The sequence below is a fragment of the Lolium perenne genome, chromosome 3 (assembly GCF_019359855.2).
Source record: "Lolium perenne isolate Kyuss_39 chromosome 3, Kyuss_2.0, whole genome shotgun sequence".
In the NCBI taxonomy this organism is placed as follows: Eukaryota; Viridiplantae; Streptophyta; class Magnoliopsida; order Poales; family Poaceae; genus Lolium; species Lolium perenne.
The window spans coordinates 104,328,864-104,345,232 of record NC_067246.2 but is presented as its reverse complement, the minus strand read 5'-3'; positions in this window follow the sequence as shown (position 1 = coordinate 104,345,232).

Below are 16,369 nucleotides of genomic sequence, written 5' to 3'. Positions count from 1 at the left end.
ATAGATCAAGATATCATCAATGAATACGATGACAAACTTGTCTAAATAGGGCATGAAGATCTTATTCATAAGATTCATGAAGATTGCTGGGGCATTGGTTAGTCCAAAAGGCACTACAAGGTATTCATGATGTCCATACCTTGAGACAAAGGCTGTTTTCGGAACGTCTTCCTTCTTGATCTTTATCTGGTGATAACCGGATCTTAGATCAATTTTGGAAAAGACTCCCGCGCCTCTAACTTGATCGAATAGATCTTGTATTCTTGGAAGTGGATACTTGTTCTTGATTGTGACATTGTTCAAATTCCTGTAATCTCCGCACATCCTTCTACCTCCATCTCTTTTATCAACGAAAATCACAGGTGATCCCCATGGTGATACACTCTCCTGTATGAATCCTTTCTGTTCCAAGTCATCCAATTGCTCCTTAAGTTCTTTCAACTCCTTAGGCCCCATCTTATATGGTGCTTTAGCAATCGGAGTTGTTCCTGGAATTAGGTCGATAGTGAATTCTATCTCCCTATCTGGTGGCATTCCAGGTAATTCCTTAGGAAACACATCCTGGAATTCATTTACTACAGGTATATCTTCCAACTTCACCTCCTTCATGCTGTTCAGTTGTAGCTCAACTTCAATCTGTGTATGCTTGTCTCCTTGGTAGATCATTCTACTTCCATCGGGGCTTTTCAAAGACACAGTCTTGTTCACACAGTCGATCAATGCCCCGTTAGCTTCTAACCAGTTCATACCAAGAATGACATCAATGTCTTTCATCGGTAAAATGAACAGGTCTGCGTCAAATGCGCACTTATTGATCATGATGACTTGTTTTTGTTTGGTATGAGTTACTACTATCATTCCCCCCGCAGAAAGTATGGTTATGGGTGTATCTAAGTTAGTGCAACTAATCCCATGTTTGATGATGAATTGTTGAGAAATGAATGATGTAGTTGCACCAGTATCAAAAAGTACTTTGCCAGGATGAGTGAGTATCTGGAGCGTACCTATCACTGCCTGATCGGAGTTAACCACCTCCTCCAGACTGGTGCAGTTCAACTTGCCGAAGGGTTTCTTGTTCTTCCAGTTCCCTCCGTTATTTCCTCCTCGGCTTCCTCCTCCTCCTGACTGACCTCCTCCAGTATTTCTCTTGGGGCAGTCCTTCAGCATGTGCCCCTCCTGGCGACAACCAAAGCATATTATCCTTGGCTTCTTGCAATCCTTGGCAAAATGCCCTGGAAGTCCACAGCTTCGGCAAACCATTGGATTAGCAGTCTGAAACGCTTGGTTCCTCCTGCTATTGTAGTAGTTGCCGTTGTTGTTGTTGTTGTTGTTGTTGTTGTTGTTGTTGTTGTTGTTGTTGTACCTTGGCTTGAAAATCAAGCTGGTATTGGGCTTGTTACTAACAAACCTCTTAGGCTCAAACTTGGCCTTCTTTCTCTTTTCTTCTTGCAGCTGCTTGAAGTCATCTTCAAGAGTGATGGCTGCATCCACCAACTCTTGGAACTCTGTTGCTCTCATCATCCGGAGCTGTACCTTGAACTGGGGACTTAACCCCCGCAAGAACCTCTTCTTCTTCTTGTCCTCGGTGTTGACCTCCTCAACAGCGTACCGAGACAACTTTGAAAACTCCCTGACATAAGTCAGGATAGCTTTATCCTTCTGCTCGAGACTTTCAAATTCTCGACGCTTCAGTTCCACAATGCTTTCAGGGACATTGGATTCCCTGAATTTCCTTGCAAATTCCTCCCAGGTGAATACCTTTCCAGCCGGATAAACGGCTACGATGTTGTCCCACCATGATGCGGCAGGTCCACACAACAAGTGTGTAGCATAACGGACCTTCTCCTGGTCGTTGCAACCAACAGTGTTGAGCTTTCGCTCAGTGTCCATAAGCCAGTCCTCCGCGTCCATTGGCTCAGGCGCGTATGCGAAAGATATAGGCTTGGTGTTCTGGAAGTCTGATAAGGTGACTCCCTGATTCTCGGGTCTCTCCACCCGGTTCTGTTGCAGCAGCTCCTGGAAGAATTTATTCTGCTGCTCCAATGTTATACGTTGCCTTTCTTCCATCATATGCATGTAATAAACGAAGTTCTGCTGCGTCATGGGTGGTGGTGGTGGTGGAAACTGATTCCTGGCTGCTTCGTCAGCCTCTTCCTTCTGTTTCGCCTCGCGCTCCATGCGCTGCGCTTCTGTCTCCTCACCTACCGGTCCCGACATAACCCCCTAGTTCTGCAACACAAGATGATACTCATAATTACTCCATGCGCAAGTTTTATGAGCTCAACTTTGTGCACAGAACTAGTCACGCAATGGAAATCAAGAAGCAAATCCAAATCATACAAAACATATACCATGTATATACATACTTAAGTGGTCTTATTACAATACTCAGTGACGTTGTGAGTATGCAAACTCACTTATTGAAGTATATGTACAAATTTCTACAAATATTACATACTATAATACACGTGGTACTTGTGTATTATAGTCTCGCCTCCCTTGGTGGTCTCTAGTCGTGCTTCACTCCCGGTACATCCCAGGCTTCCATCCGGTCGAACGTGTCGTCCTCCTGACAAAACCTGGAACATAAGGTCTCCCCGTCGGCTGGTAGTCGGAATCAGATGATGATCCCAGGGAGAAATCGGTGTTTACGAACTGGTCATTCAGTGCATCATAGTCCACCCATCGGGTGTACTCCCCTGTGACTCCACCATAGGTATTTCCAACATTCGTATCCGACTCAACCTGTATCGGATACCCTCCATCTTCTTACCCATTCCACGAATAACTCTGGTTCTGGGTCGTGGCGTCCTCATTCATCTCCCCATCATAATATACTGAAGTACTATGGGTTCCAGTATCAGATCCCCAACGCCAAACCGTGGAGTTCTCTATAGGAGTCACGGAACGCTGATTGTTTCCGGATTCCTCTCCACCCTCATATCCTCCATAGGAACTACTAAGATAGTTCCCAGGTGTAATGGGTGTAGTTTCTAGTTCAGGGTGGTCAATACTAATGTAGTCACCAGCTGAGTAAACTGGTGTGTGCACCTCATTCTCCATAGGTTCCTTCCCCTTAGTCTCCTCCTTGGACTCAATAAACTCCTCTAGCATTGTATCAATTGCTCCCGTCAAATGACGGTTCAACTGAAATAACAATGATAGTAAGTTGCGGCTATTGTCCATGTACTTAGCGGCTTCTGCTGGTTTGCGTTTTGCATACTTGAAGTGGTTAAGCATAGGATCATCTTCCTCCTCCATATGAGGAATGTGTGTGAATTCGGAACCCATAAGCTCTTTCGTCTTATGCTCCCGAATATCAGTTATGGCTCTCATAATGGCTATGTGGTACGCTGTGTTGATAGTTCTGGCCTCACTTGCTGGCATTACTATGCTCATTCCTAGGGATTCTGGGAGTCTTAGTTGACATAGGCATCCCAAATGGGCCTGCCGAAGATAGTACCCGGGGTTTACTGAAGGCCCACTACCCGAAGAATAAGAAGATTCGGAAGCCCAAGATATTATTAAGGAAAGCTAGAGTTGTAATAGAAAGTCTTATTTGTAATTTTACGGGATGAGTTAGAAACCTTCCCGGACTTTGTAACTTGTACAGCACGAATCCCTCGGCTCCGCCTCCTATATAAGGGGGGGTCGAGGGACGCGGAAATCATCGAATTATTGTTTACAAACCCTAGTTTTCATAATCGTCGAGTACTTTTCAGCTGAAACCTTCGAGATCTACTTGCCCTCTACTTCCAACTAAACCCTAGCCTACAATCCATAGGCATTGACAAGTTAATACCTTGTCAATTGGCGCCGACCGTTTGGACTAGAGGCGTAAGGATCTGATCTCGATGGCACGTTCAAGATCTTCGACATCATCAACTGCAAGCAACGCAATGGATCGAGGTAAACAGATCGCTGCTGGTCCTGTCGATTTTGTTCCTCACCCACCCTCCCGTTTGGATGCATATGGGTATCTGGCGGAGCCTATGGAGATGACGTTCGGAAGGTTTCGCTTTCGCTTCGAGAAGGAAGGATCGTATCGTGTCGAAATTCCGATTTCGTCGGGATCGTCGGCGGTCGATTCCGATTTTTCAAGCTATACATCGTCAACCGAATCAGGAGAAGAAGAAACTTCGTCGTCACGCTACATCAGCATCAGGGCAAGAGAGAAACTCGCCAAGATCTTCAGCGACATGTCGTTTGAGTCATCTGCGGACTCATATATAAGCGATGGCTCAAGCAGTGTCCACAGTTACGACTTCATCGACAAATCTACTACAGTGGGCGAGGTCTTCACCAATCTCAATGATGGTGTCACCAAACCCAACATAGATCTGAACACAAAATATCATCAGATTTATGTCATTGGAGAGCCAAGCAATGACCAATAGGAAACATCTGAGGCTTTCGACGATCTGGGAAATCCATACGTCGATCCCTCCGATCTACGACGAGGCCTGGGCAGTAAATACGTCGGGCCACAGCCGCGACACAGAGTTCGACTCCCGCAAGCAGCGTGGGATAGAGCCGCGAGAGCTATGGATGGATCAGAACCAATGGCCACCACAGCCACGCCAGAGGAATTACAAGCATATCAATATAGGCTCGCACGAGCTGCAAGAGAATTGGAAAACAGCACTGAGTTAAACAGAAGAAAGGAGGCAGCTTCTGCATCCAGCAGGAGAAGGGCAGAGTTGAGTCGACAATCTAGAACTTCGGGTGATAGCCACAGGGAAGCTCGGAACAGAGCAAGATCAAGGTTACAACACATACCCGAAGCAGAAAGAGAGCACCCGGTCCAAAACCTCGACATGTCCTTTATGTCGATAGACACAAGAGGAAACATCATCCCTAAGACACCAGAGGCTGGGTATATGGCGACACATGCTTTTATATCCTCGCATCTAAACCACCTCCAGGAGATCCAAGGGAAACACTATACAACATGGCGATAGCAGGAGTTGGAGCCATGGGGACGGCGTTTGTATCAACACCTCCCGAAGGAACAACAAGGCAAAATAGTCCACGACCTGCGGCAGCAGCAGCAGCAGCTCCTGAGGGACCAAGTGGAGCAAGAGATACGGCAGCACAAGCAAGGGTCGACAGAGCGTGACAAAGCAGAAGAGAACATCGGCAGTCCCCAGAGTTAAACGATGAGGATATGTGCGGTTTGCCATGCTTCACGAGGAGAGTGCGAAAAACTCGAGTACCTTCGGGATTCAAGTTGCCTGATAATTTCAAAAAATTCGACGGCCTTCAAGATCCAGAAGATTGGCTAGTTGATTATCTCGAGACGGTGAAACTCACAGGAGGAACCAGAGCAACAGCTATGCAAAGCATCCAGGTGCATTTGAGTGGAGCCGCACGGTCTTGGATAAAGAAACTCCCTCCAGGATCTATCGACAGTTGGGAAAGCTTCGAGGACGTGTTCGTCAAGAACTTCAGGTCCACGTGCAAAAAACCTGCGTCGTTAGAGGAGTTGAGAGCATGTCAACAAAAGCCAGACGAGCCAATGAGAAAATATATCCAAAGGTGGAACATCATCAAAAACTCGGCAGAAAATATATCTGACGAGAGAGCGATAGATGCGTTTGTCGCAGGAATCAGGCGTGGAGATTTTGTCGAGGACTTGGGAAGGACCAACCCAAAGACAGTATCCGCGTTAATGGAAATAGCAAACAGATGGGCAGATGGAGAAGATGCTGTCCACAACAAACGGCACAGGTCGCCAGAGGAGGACCGTGGTCGAAATTATCAACCGAGGCGACGATTTCCTCGGCAGTACCCGAACTATGATGCTCCAGGACAAATTTCGGTAGGTTTTCGGGCAAACACAGGAGGAAACATCAGAGATGATTATCAGAGAAGCAATGAGCAGCGAGGCGATAATAGAGACGATTCTCGAAACAACAGGCAAAATAGCGGGCCTAGGTTCCCGAGGCCTTTCGTGTCTCCTGAAGAGATGATGAATGGGCCGTGTCAGATGCACTTTTTCCTCGACAGCAACGGAAAAAGACAGTCAGGACATCTGCAGAAAGATTGTCGCAATTTCCAGGCAATGTTAAGGTGGGCAGAGCACGCTAACGCTCGGGCAGCACAGAGAAATCCTCGAGAACCCAGGAGCGAGATTCACTTGCCACCTCCTCCCGCGATTACAGAAGATAATCGACATCAGCTCAGAATAGCGGCAGCACCTCCACCACCACCTTACGTTGATCCTAACTCCAACGGAGCGGTGTCGATGATTCAGAAGGGAAGGCCATCCAATAGAGCTCAGAAAGTAATCTCACGACAAGTGTTCATGGCAGAAAAAATGCCTCCACCAACAGTTGAGTACCTTAATTGGTCAGGGCAAGATATTGGCTTCACCATAGCAGATCATCCGCAGCAAGTTCCTCGACCAGGGCAGTCAGCACTTATCTTACCAGCAGTTATTGCGGGATTTGATGTCTCTCGAGTGTTCATAGATGGCGGCAACAGCTTAAACCTTATGTATGCAGATACATTGAGGAAGATGAACATATCCCTAGCAAACTTGAAGCCAACAGACACGAGGTTCCATGGTATCACACCGGAGAAACCAAGTTATCCATTGGGGAAGATCAATCTCGACGTTCAGTTTGGAACCCGAGAGAATTATAGAATCGAGAAGCTGGAATTTGAAGTTGTGGATTTTCCATCGCAGTACCACACTCTGTTGGGATGACCAGCATATGCTAGATTTATGACGGTACCACACTATACATACCTGTTGTGGAGGATGCCTGGACCGAAGGGACCAATCACAGTCAAAGGAAGCTTCGCCTTAGCCGATAAGTGCGATAAGGATTTTCATCGGATATCAGAAACTTTCGGGATGCAAGCTGAGTATTTGGCGTCAAGGAGTATGACTGACTACGACGTGCTGCCAGACGTTGGAAGGCCAAATAAAGAATCAACTTTCAATACCGAGAAAAATTCTAAGGAGGTGCAGATTCACCCGACAGACCCGAAAAAGACGACGTCCATCGCAAACGACATGGACCTCGCATAGGAAAGCGCGCTCGTCGAGTTCCTCCGTGAGAACTGGAAAATCTTCGCATGGTGTCCAGCTGACATGCCAGGAGTACCCAGGGAACTTGCCGAGCACCACCTAAACTTGGATCCACTAGCGAGACCAATCAAACAACCCTTGCGGCATTTTTCGGAACCAAACCGCAAGGCCATGCTGTCAGAAATCGATCGACTACGAGAAGCTGGTTTCATCAAGGAGTTGCACACAGAAGCCACATGGGTAGCAAATCCTGTGTTGGTGCCGAAGAAAAACACTAAGGTCCTTCGCATGTGCGTCGACTTTACGTGTCTCAATAAACATTGTCCAAAGGATCACTTTCCCCTCCCGAGGATCGATCAAATTATCGACTCCACGGCTGGATGTGAACGTCTTTCCTTCCTGGACGCATATTCTGGTTACAACCAGATCAGATTGAAAGAAGAAGATGAAGTAAAGACAGCGTTCATCACACCTTACGGCGTGTTTTGCTACAGAACAATGCCCTTTGGTCTGAAAAACGCGGGAGCAACATATCAGAGGATGATGCAGAAGTGTTTGGCGACACAGATTGGGAAAAATGTGCAAGTATACATCGACAATGTCGTCATAATGTCAAAAAAGGGGGCAACGCTGATCGAGGATCTCAAGGAAACCTTTGACAACCTCGACAAATTCTGCCTCAAGCTGAACCCGACGAAGTGTTCTTTCAGCGTACCAGCAGGAGAACTTCTGGGGTTTCTAGTTTCAGCAAGAGGGATTGAAGCAAATCCCGACAAAATACAAGCTATCGTAACAATGAGGAAGCCAACAAAGTTGAAAGAAATACAACAGCTAATCAAGTAGTCGCAGCTCTGAGCAGATTCGTCGCCAGGCTGGGAGAAAAAGCGTTACCATTTTACGCTCTGATAAAGCAAGGGGAGAAATTCCAGTGGAACGAAGAGGCCGACAGAGCTTTCGAGGATCTGAAGCGCACAATCTCGACACCACCAATCTTGGTGGCGCCGAAGGAAAAAGAACCTCTCCTGCTGTACATTGCAGCCACGCCCCAAGTGGTTAGCACGGTGCTAGTTGTTGAAAGAGAAGAAGAAGGAAAACTCCATGGAGTGCAAAGGCCAGTATATTTCATCAGTGAAGTTTTATCGCCTTCCAAACAGCGGTACCCGCAGTACCAGAAACTAGCATATGGAGTAATTGCAACGGCAAGAAAGTTTCGCCACTATTTTTCGACACACCCGATAATAGTAGTCAACGAAGCACCTCTTTCAAATATACTGAACAATCCAGAAGCTACAGGGCGTGTCTCCCTTTGGGGAATAGAACTTTCCCCTCGGGACATCACGTATGAAAAAAGAAAGGCAATCAAGTCGCAAGTTCGCCGCATTTCATTGCAGAGTGGATGGAGCTACAAAACACGGGACCCCCAGATTTGTCGAGAACTTGGACCATGAACTTCGATGGGTCCAAGAGAGTAGAAGGAGCTGGCGCAGGAGTAGTACTTATATCACCTGAAGGCGACAAGTTGAAATACGTCCTTCGGATGACGTTCCCTAACGCATCCAACAATGAAGCAGAATATGAAGCCCTCATACACGGGATGAAGATGGCGAAAGCTTGCGGTGCAACTCGACTAAAAATCTTTGGCGACTCGCAATTTGTGGCTCAGCAAGTTATGAACCAATGTGACGCAGTCAATGATAGCATGATGGCATACAAGGAGGTGTACAATGAGCTTGAGAAGCTGTTTGATGGGTGTGAGGTAAATCACATCAGTAGATTGAGCAATGATGAAGCCGACGTTCTCGCAAACATCGGATCGCAGTGCCTCCCAATCCCGCCAGGAGTATTTTGGGAAGAAATAGCGGAGAGATCCACAAAGCCGAAAAAGGTGCAGAAAAAAGCAAAGGAAGGAAAAACTTCGGTGCCCCTCAAAGAAACCACGGAGGATGAAGAGGACCAAGAACTTGTGATGATGGTAGAAGTTCCTTGGATGCAAGCGTATATATCATATATCCTCAGGAAAGAAATACCCGACGATCCAGTTGAGTCCAGGTGAATTATTCGACGATCCAAAGCTTTCACAGTGATCAAGGGGGAGTTATACAAGCGAAGTATTTCAGGCGTTCTCCAAAGGTGTGTCACACCCGAGGAAGGAAGAATAATTCTGAAGGATGTACATGAAGGAATATGTGGCCACCACGCAAGTAATCGAGCTATTGTAGCCAAAGTTTTTCGGGCAGGATTCTATTGGTTGACAGCAATCGAGGATGCCAAGGAAATAGTAAGAACTTGCGAGGCGTGTCAAAGATTTGCCGCAAAACCTCACTCTCCAGCGGCGGAATTAACACCAATACCATTGTCGTGGCCCTTTGCCCAATGGGGACTTGTGTAACATCCCAAGTTTCAACAATATTAAACAAGAAAGATAATTTCCCCAAACCCAAAATTTGCAATTAACAAAAACTTTTTCTATGCATATAGTGCCACATATAGATTTATGCATCTGAGTGAAATTCTTTTGTGCAATTGCCATGATGAGTGTTAGTATGTTTAAACATTGCTATGTGAACCCTAACCAAGAACACAAAACCCTAATTTGAGGTGAATTGGAGAAAATGGGAAAAACCCATTTCTCACTCACATACACATTATGCAAATTTGCAAATCCTCAACCAAGGCCATAATTGCTTGCTCCCTTGCTTCTAAAATACTTCAATATGATAAACTAACACAATTGCATCCTTGAATCAAGAATCAAACACAAGGAAATCAAAAATCTCACATACATATGATAATGGTCACTTCTCCCCAAAATATTTTCTTCACCTCTTTAACCCCCTGGTTTTCTCAATTCTTGAACTAAACTTGGTCAACCAAAGCCATGTCATCCAAGACCATGTCAAGATGAGCAACTTTGATGTTGACCATCATGGCTAGAGTTGACTAGGTTGACCAGAATAAGAGTGACAAGAAGGGATGCTGAAATAAAGAGAAGATCATGTCACTTTTGACATTTTGCAAAACAACTCCAAATTGAGTGCCACCACCACCAATACTTCACATCAATTATATAAATGAGATTCACCAAAAAGATTTTCAAAATTTAAATAAAAACTTCATGCGGCCATTTCATCAAACAGGTGGCAGGCATGATTCCAGATTTGTGTGTCACCCTATTACCCACTGGTTTCTTCCCTAAACCCCTTTAATCCTTGATCATTGCACCCTCTTACAACCCCTGCTTCACCCTAGTACATGCCCTGGTCGATTAAAGTGAGAGGAGAGGGGAAAGAAACCCTAGACTAAGGCATGCCTTGGCCATGCCGGCCACCTTTGGCCACCATCTCTCCAGCCCTCCCCTCAACCTTTCTCCTTGTCCTGGAGCTTCCCTGTCACTCAAGGAATCGAATGGTACACCGCTGATGACCCACAAGTATAGGGGATCGCAACAGTCTTCGAGGGAAGTAAAACCCAATTTATTGATTCGACACAAGGGGAGACAAAGAACACTTGAAAGCCTTAACAGCAGAGTTGTCAATTCAGCTGCACCTGGAAACAGACTTGCTCGCAAGGGTTTATCGATAACAGCTTTATAGCGATGCGATAGTGAAATAACAGCAGCAGAGTAACAGAGACAGCAGTAGTAATTTTAGTAAACAGCAGGATTAAAATACTGTAGGCACGGGGACGGATGACGGGCGTTGCATGGATGAGAGAAACTCATGTAACAATCATAGCAGGGCATATGCAGATAATAATAAAACGGTGTCCAAGTACAAAGCAATCAATAGGCATGTGTTCCATATATAGTCGTGCGTGCTCGCAATGAGAAACTTGCACAACATCTTTTGTCCTACCAGCCGGTGGCAGCCGGGCCTCAAGGGAAACTACTGGATATTAAGGTACTCCTTTTAATAGAGTACCGGAGCAAAGCATTAACACTCCGTGAACACATGTGATCCTCGGTTATCCCGATTTCTGTCACTTCGGGGCCATCGGTTCCGGACAGCGACATGTGTATACAACTTATAGATAAGACCATAAACAATGATTATCTTGATGAAACAATAACATGTTCAGATCTGAGATCATGGCACTCGGGCCCTAGTGACAAGCATTAAGCATAACAAGTTGCAACAATATCATCAAAGTACCAATTACGGACACTAGGCACTATGCCCTAACAATCTTATGCTATTACATGACCAATCTCATCCAATCCCTACCATCCCCTTCGGCCTACAGCGGGGGAATTACTCACACATGGATGGGGGAAACATGGCTGGTTGATGTAGAGGCGTTGGCGGTGATGGCGGCGATGATCTCCTCCAATTCCCCGTCCCGGCGGAGTGCCAGAACGGAGACTTCTGGCTCCCGCGACGGAGTTTCGCGATGTGGCGGCGTTCTGGAGTGTTTCTGGTGACTTCGACTTCTCCCCGTGCGTTTTTAGGTCGAGGCCGATAAATAGTCCGAAGGAGGGCGTCGGAGGCCGGCCGAGGGGGCCACACCACAGGGCCGCGCGGGCCCCCCTGGGCCGCGCCGCCCTATGGTGTGGGGCCCTCGGGCCTCCACTTCAATTGCCCTTCTGGCTCCGTTAGTTTCCTGGGAAAATAGGGCCTTCTGCATAAATTCTGAGGTTTTTCCCGAAAGTTGGATTTCTGCACAAAAACGAGACACCAGCAGTTCTCACTGAAAACAGCGTTAGTCCGTGTTAGTTGTATCCAAAATGCACAAATTAGAGGCAAAACAATAGCAAAAGTGTTCGGGAAAGTAGATACGTTTTGGACGTATCAACTCCCCCCAAGCTTAGCTTATTGCTTGTCCTCAAGCAATTCAGTTAACAACTGAGCGATAAAAGAACTTTCACGAACACATTTGCTCATATGATGTATATATTCTCATGCTATGGCTAATACTTAAGCAATTCATAATGAGATACATGTAAATAAGATCATCTAACAGCTATGTCAATCATGGAGAGGTACCAACAATTAATAAGAAGCATCATGAATCATGTATATAAGCAAGATTGCAATGTTCATAAGAGAGTATGATAAAGTGGTATCTCGCTTGCCTGTATTTGATTGGCAAAACATAAATGCCCGGGCACCTCTGGAGTTCATAGAAAGACTAGAAGTAGTGATTGTCAAAAGATAAATGCATCAAAGTTATACCACAATCAATCATATTTTGAGACAAGCATATTGTACTAAGAATGACAGTTGTGCTCTCAAGATAGTGCTCAAAGAAATAATGGAGACACAACATAAAAGTAAAAGATTGACCCTTCGCAGAGGGAAGCAGGGATTAACATGCGCTAGAGCTTTTCATTTTTATAAAGACAGGAGTAAAATTATTTTGAGAGGTGTTTGTTGTTGTCAACGAATGGTAATGGGTACACTAACTACCTCGCCAACCGGACTTTCAAGAGCGGCTCCCATGAATTATTGCATATTTATTTGGCACTCCTTCCAACCTTTCTTTCACAAACCATGGCTAACCGAATCCTCGGGTGCCTGCCAACAATCTCATACCATGAAGGAGTGCCTTTTTATTTTAGTTTTATTATGATGATGACACTCCCCCAACCTTTGCTTACACAAGCCATGGCTAACCGAATCCTTCGGGTGCCGTCCAACAATCACAAACCATGGAGGAGTGTCTATTTAAGTTAATTAATTCGGGACTGGGAATCCCATTGCCAGCTCTTTTTGCAAAATTATTGGATAAGCGGATGTGCCACTAGTCCATAAGAGAGTCCGTCAAAAGTAAATGACAAGGTTGAAAGCTAAACACCACATACTTCCTCATGAGCTATGAAACATAAACACAAATTGAGAAGCATTTTGAAGGTTTTAAAGGTAGCGCATGTGAATTTACTTGGAATGGTTTGAAATGCCATGCATAGGTATTTATGGTGGACACTCTGGAATAACTTGGTTTTCATGTGTTTGGAAGTACGAGCAGCGTTCCCGCTCAGTACAAGTGAAGGCTAGCAATAGACTAGGGAGCGACAAATCAAGAGAGCAAGAATCGTCATAATCATGCTTGCGGCAAAATAAATTAACGGAGGCATAAAAGTGATACAAGAACTCTGAAGCAATATAAATCATCGAGGCTTAATTGACTTTTTGTTCAGTCATATGCATGCATGAGCATGTGCCAAGTCGATATAAATGAATTATTCAGAGGAGGATACCACAATGCCATACTTACTTATGAATAAAACAATGCAAGCAAACATCCATGACATGCTACTCATATTAATAGATTGGAACTAATCATGAGAGATCATAAACTACTAGACTTCCTCAAATAACATATACCTCACATGAACCAACTAAGCATGCTCACATGGATGAGTATATGTACAAAAATGAAAACAAATAGAGTTCATACCAGCCTCTCACCACAATCCAATTGTCGTAGATCGTCATTATTGCCTTTTCACTTGTGCAGCTTGGATAATATGAAATGAAAACCACGCTCCAGCCACCGAAGACCATTGAACTCATAAAGAACTTTACAAACCAAAGAAGAACAGCAAATATTTTTGGTGTTTTCAAATTGCAAATAAGAACAAGAGGAAACAAACAAACAAAGCAAAATCTTTTTGGGTTTTCTTATAGCAAACTAGCAATAGCAAATAAAGTGAAACAAATGCAAGAAACTAAAGCAAACAAATGGTGAAGAGAAATAACAGAAATATTTTTGGTCTTTTTGTGTTTTGGGAAGGAAACAAAGCGAAATCAAGAAATAGCAAACTAAAAGAAACACAGAAAAGCGAGATGGCAGAAATCTGCCAAAACCTGACAGCAGTACAGAAATCGATTTTAACAAAAATCTTACGTTGCTCAGATCGAAAAGTGTTCAACTAATGAAAGTTAGATAACAACCTGGGGAACCTACACAAAAAATTTCAGCTCAAAATGACGCTCTGGCTATTTTTGACGATTTTTACAGTAACGTTCCAGAATCTGTTTTCAGGCAGCATTTCCCCAAATATCATCTTTCTCTCATTAGAAAACCACTCAAACGAACAAAACAAGTATGTGCGAGTATCCAGCAACCATAATATGCAAAGAATGAGTGATGCCGGTATACCTCCCCCCAAGCTTAGGCTTTTGGACTAAGTGGAGTTCAACCCCAACGAGGGTCGTTGTTCCTCGCCGGTGGGTAGTCCATGGAGTAGTCATAGTAAAGCTCCTGCGCAGAAGAAAAGCGTGGAGGCTCCACATATCCACCATGTTGATGCGAGGAACTTGCTGCATCGGATGATGAGTCGAGGTGCTCCTCGACCTCTATGTCGTCTCTTGCATGATGGCCTCCTCTCTCTATGTGTGCATCCAGTGCACCTTCTGTAACCGACCAATCTCCCCTGGAATCAAGGTTAGACAGAACAGGCGCAGGCAATCTTACTAATTTCTCAGTTTTCTTAGTTATTCTCCAAACTTTCTTATAAAATATCATCCTATAATACAGGTTACCCAAGTTGGAGGAATCTGAAACAAATTCATGTTTAATCATAGAGGCTATGTCAAGTTTTTCTATGGGGAACGGAATATCAAAATGATGAGGTTCTACATTATGAAAAGCTAGTAAACGGGAGGCGATGAGACCTCCACAAATTCCACCTTTCTCACGGTTAGTGGCAAGTCTATAAGCTATTAATGCCCCCAAATTATAAGACCTACTATTTTGCAGTGCCGCAGCTAGAAAAGCCAAATCCGGGATAGAAAGCTTACCACCAATCTTTTTAGCAAGAACGCATTTGGTAATAAAATAGGCAAAGTAGCGGATAGCCGGGAGCTGAATACTCGTGATTTTACCACTTTCACCTGAGAAACTCCTTCCATCGCAAATCATCTTGTAAAGATCCGAGAGTTCTTGCGGCGATCCCCTTATCTTCTCGCACGACCCCCATTGCGGTGTTCTAATTGCTGCACAAAAAGCACTAAATGGCAAGTTGACAGTTTTATTGTAAATTTTATACTGGACCGTGGGGTTAGATCGCGACCAATTAAACTTGAAGTCCTGCACAAAAGCCATAGTTAATTTTACATATTGTCTTGGCTCTCCTTCAACAAAGTCACTCAGCCCTGCACGAGAAATTAGAGTTTGAACATCTTCAAGTATCCCCGCGCTTCTCATGAAATCCGCGCACGGGTAGTAAGAGGGGTATACTCCCTCTTCACGATTGACTATCATAACTTGTTGGACTTCCAATTCTTGCTGGTTCAAGTGATATCTATTCCACTCCATTTTCTGAAATTTCAACAACCAATATAAAAGATTTGATTTGGTGACATATAATTGAGGGAAACTACCATAGGAACTTGCTAGAGTACTAATCATGCATCAAAACTAGTTTCTACCACTTAGAACAAGCATGCAAGCTCACTAAACATGTTACCTACAGCAGCAAAATATTCAAGATATACTCAACCAAACGAAATTCTACTTGGATGGGTGGAGGAGTCACATACCGAAGAGCAAATGTGCCAAATTTCAGACAGAAATCTGGGCTGAGCAAAGAGATCGAAAAATCCGGAGCTCTGGAGCAAAAACGCGAGTGAGAGGAACTTGGTACGAGTTTTTTCGGGAGAGAGACTGTTCTGGGCGAAAGAGATGACAAAGTGGGGCAGAGGGGGACCCACACCACATGGTGGCGCGGCCACCTCCTTGGCCGCGCCGGCCTGTGGTCTGGCGCCCTCTGGTGCCCCACAGGTCATCCTCTGGTGTTCCCAGGTGCCTCGTCGAAAAATAGGACCAACGGTATAATTTTTGTGAATTTTTGAAAACTTTGAAAAACGCACATTTCTGGGTATTTAGTTTATTATTACTGGCCAGGAAAAATTTCGAAATCTTCAAATAACTAAAGAACTTTGCAAATTAAAAGTGCTACAGCAACTAGAGCAAGTGGAGGAAGAAAGAGATGTTGTTTACCCTCTCTATGCATACAAAAAGTATTTGTTAACAAGGTTGATCAAGTCTTGCCACCAAATAAATTTTACATAGCATAAGAAGAAATAAACCTCAAATCAATCATGTTACCTTGAATTGTATTGATATGGATCCAATCACGAGAGTTTGATATTCTTCCTTAGGCTCATATATAGGACAAGCAATAGTTCCCACTTTGATAGTTCTCACATTAGAAATAGTATTGACTCCACATACTTTATCAATCTTCTTGGCGAAATAAACGGTATGCTCCCTATCATCAACATTGAAAGTAACCTTTCCTTTATTGCAATCAATAACAGCCCCTGCGGTGTTAAGAAAAGGTCTCCCAAGAATAATAGACATATTATCATCTTCAGGCATTTCCAA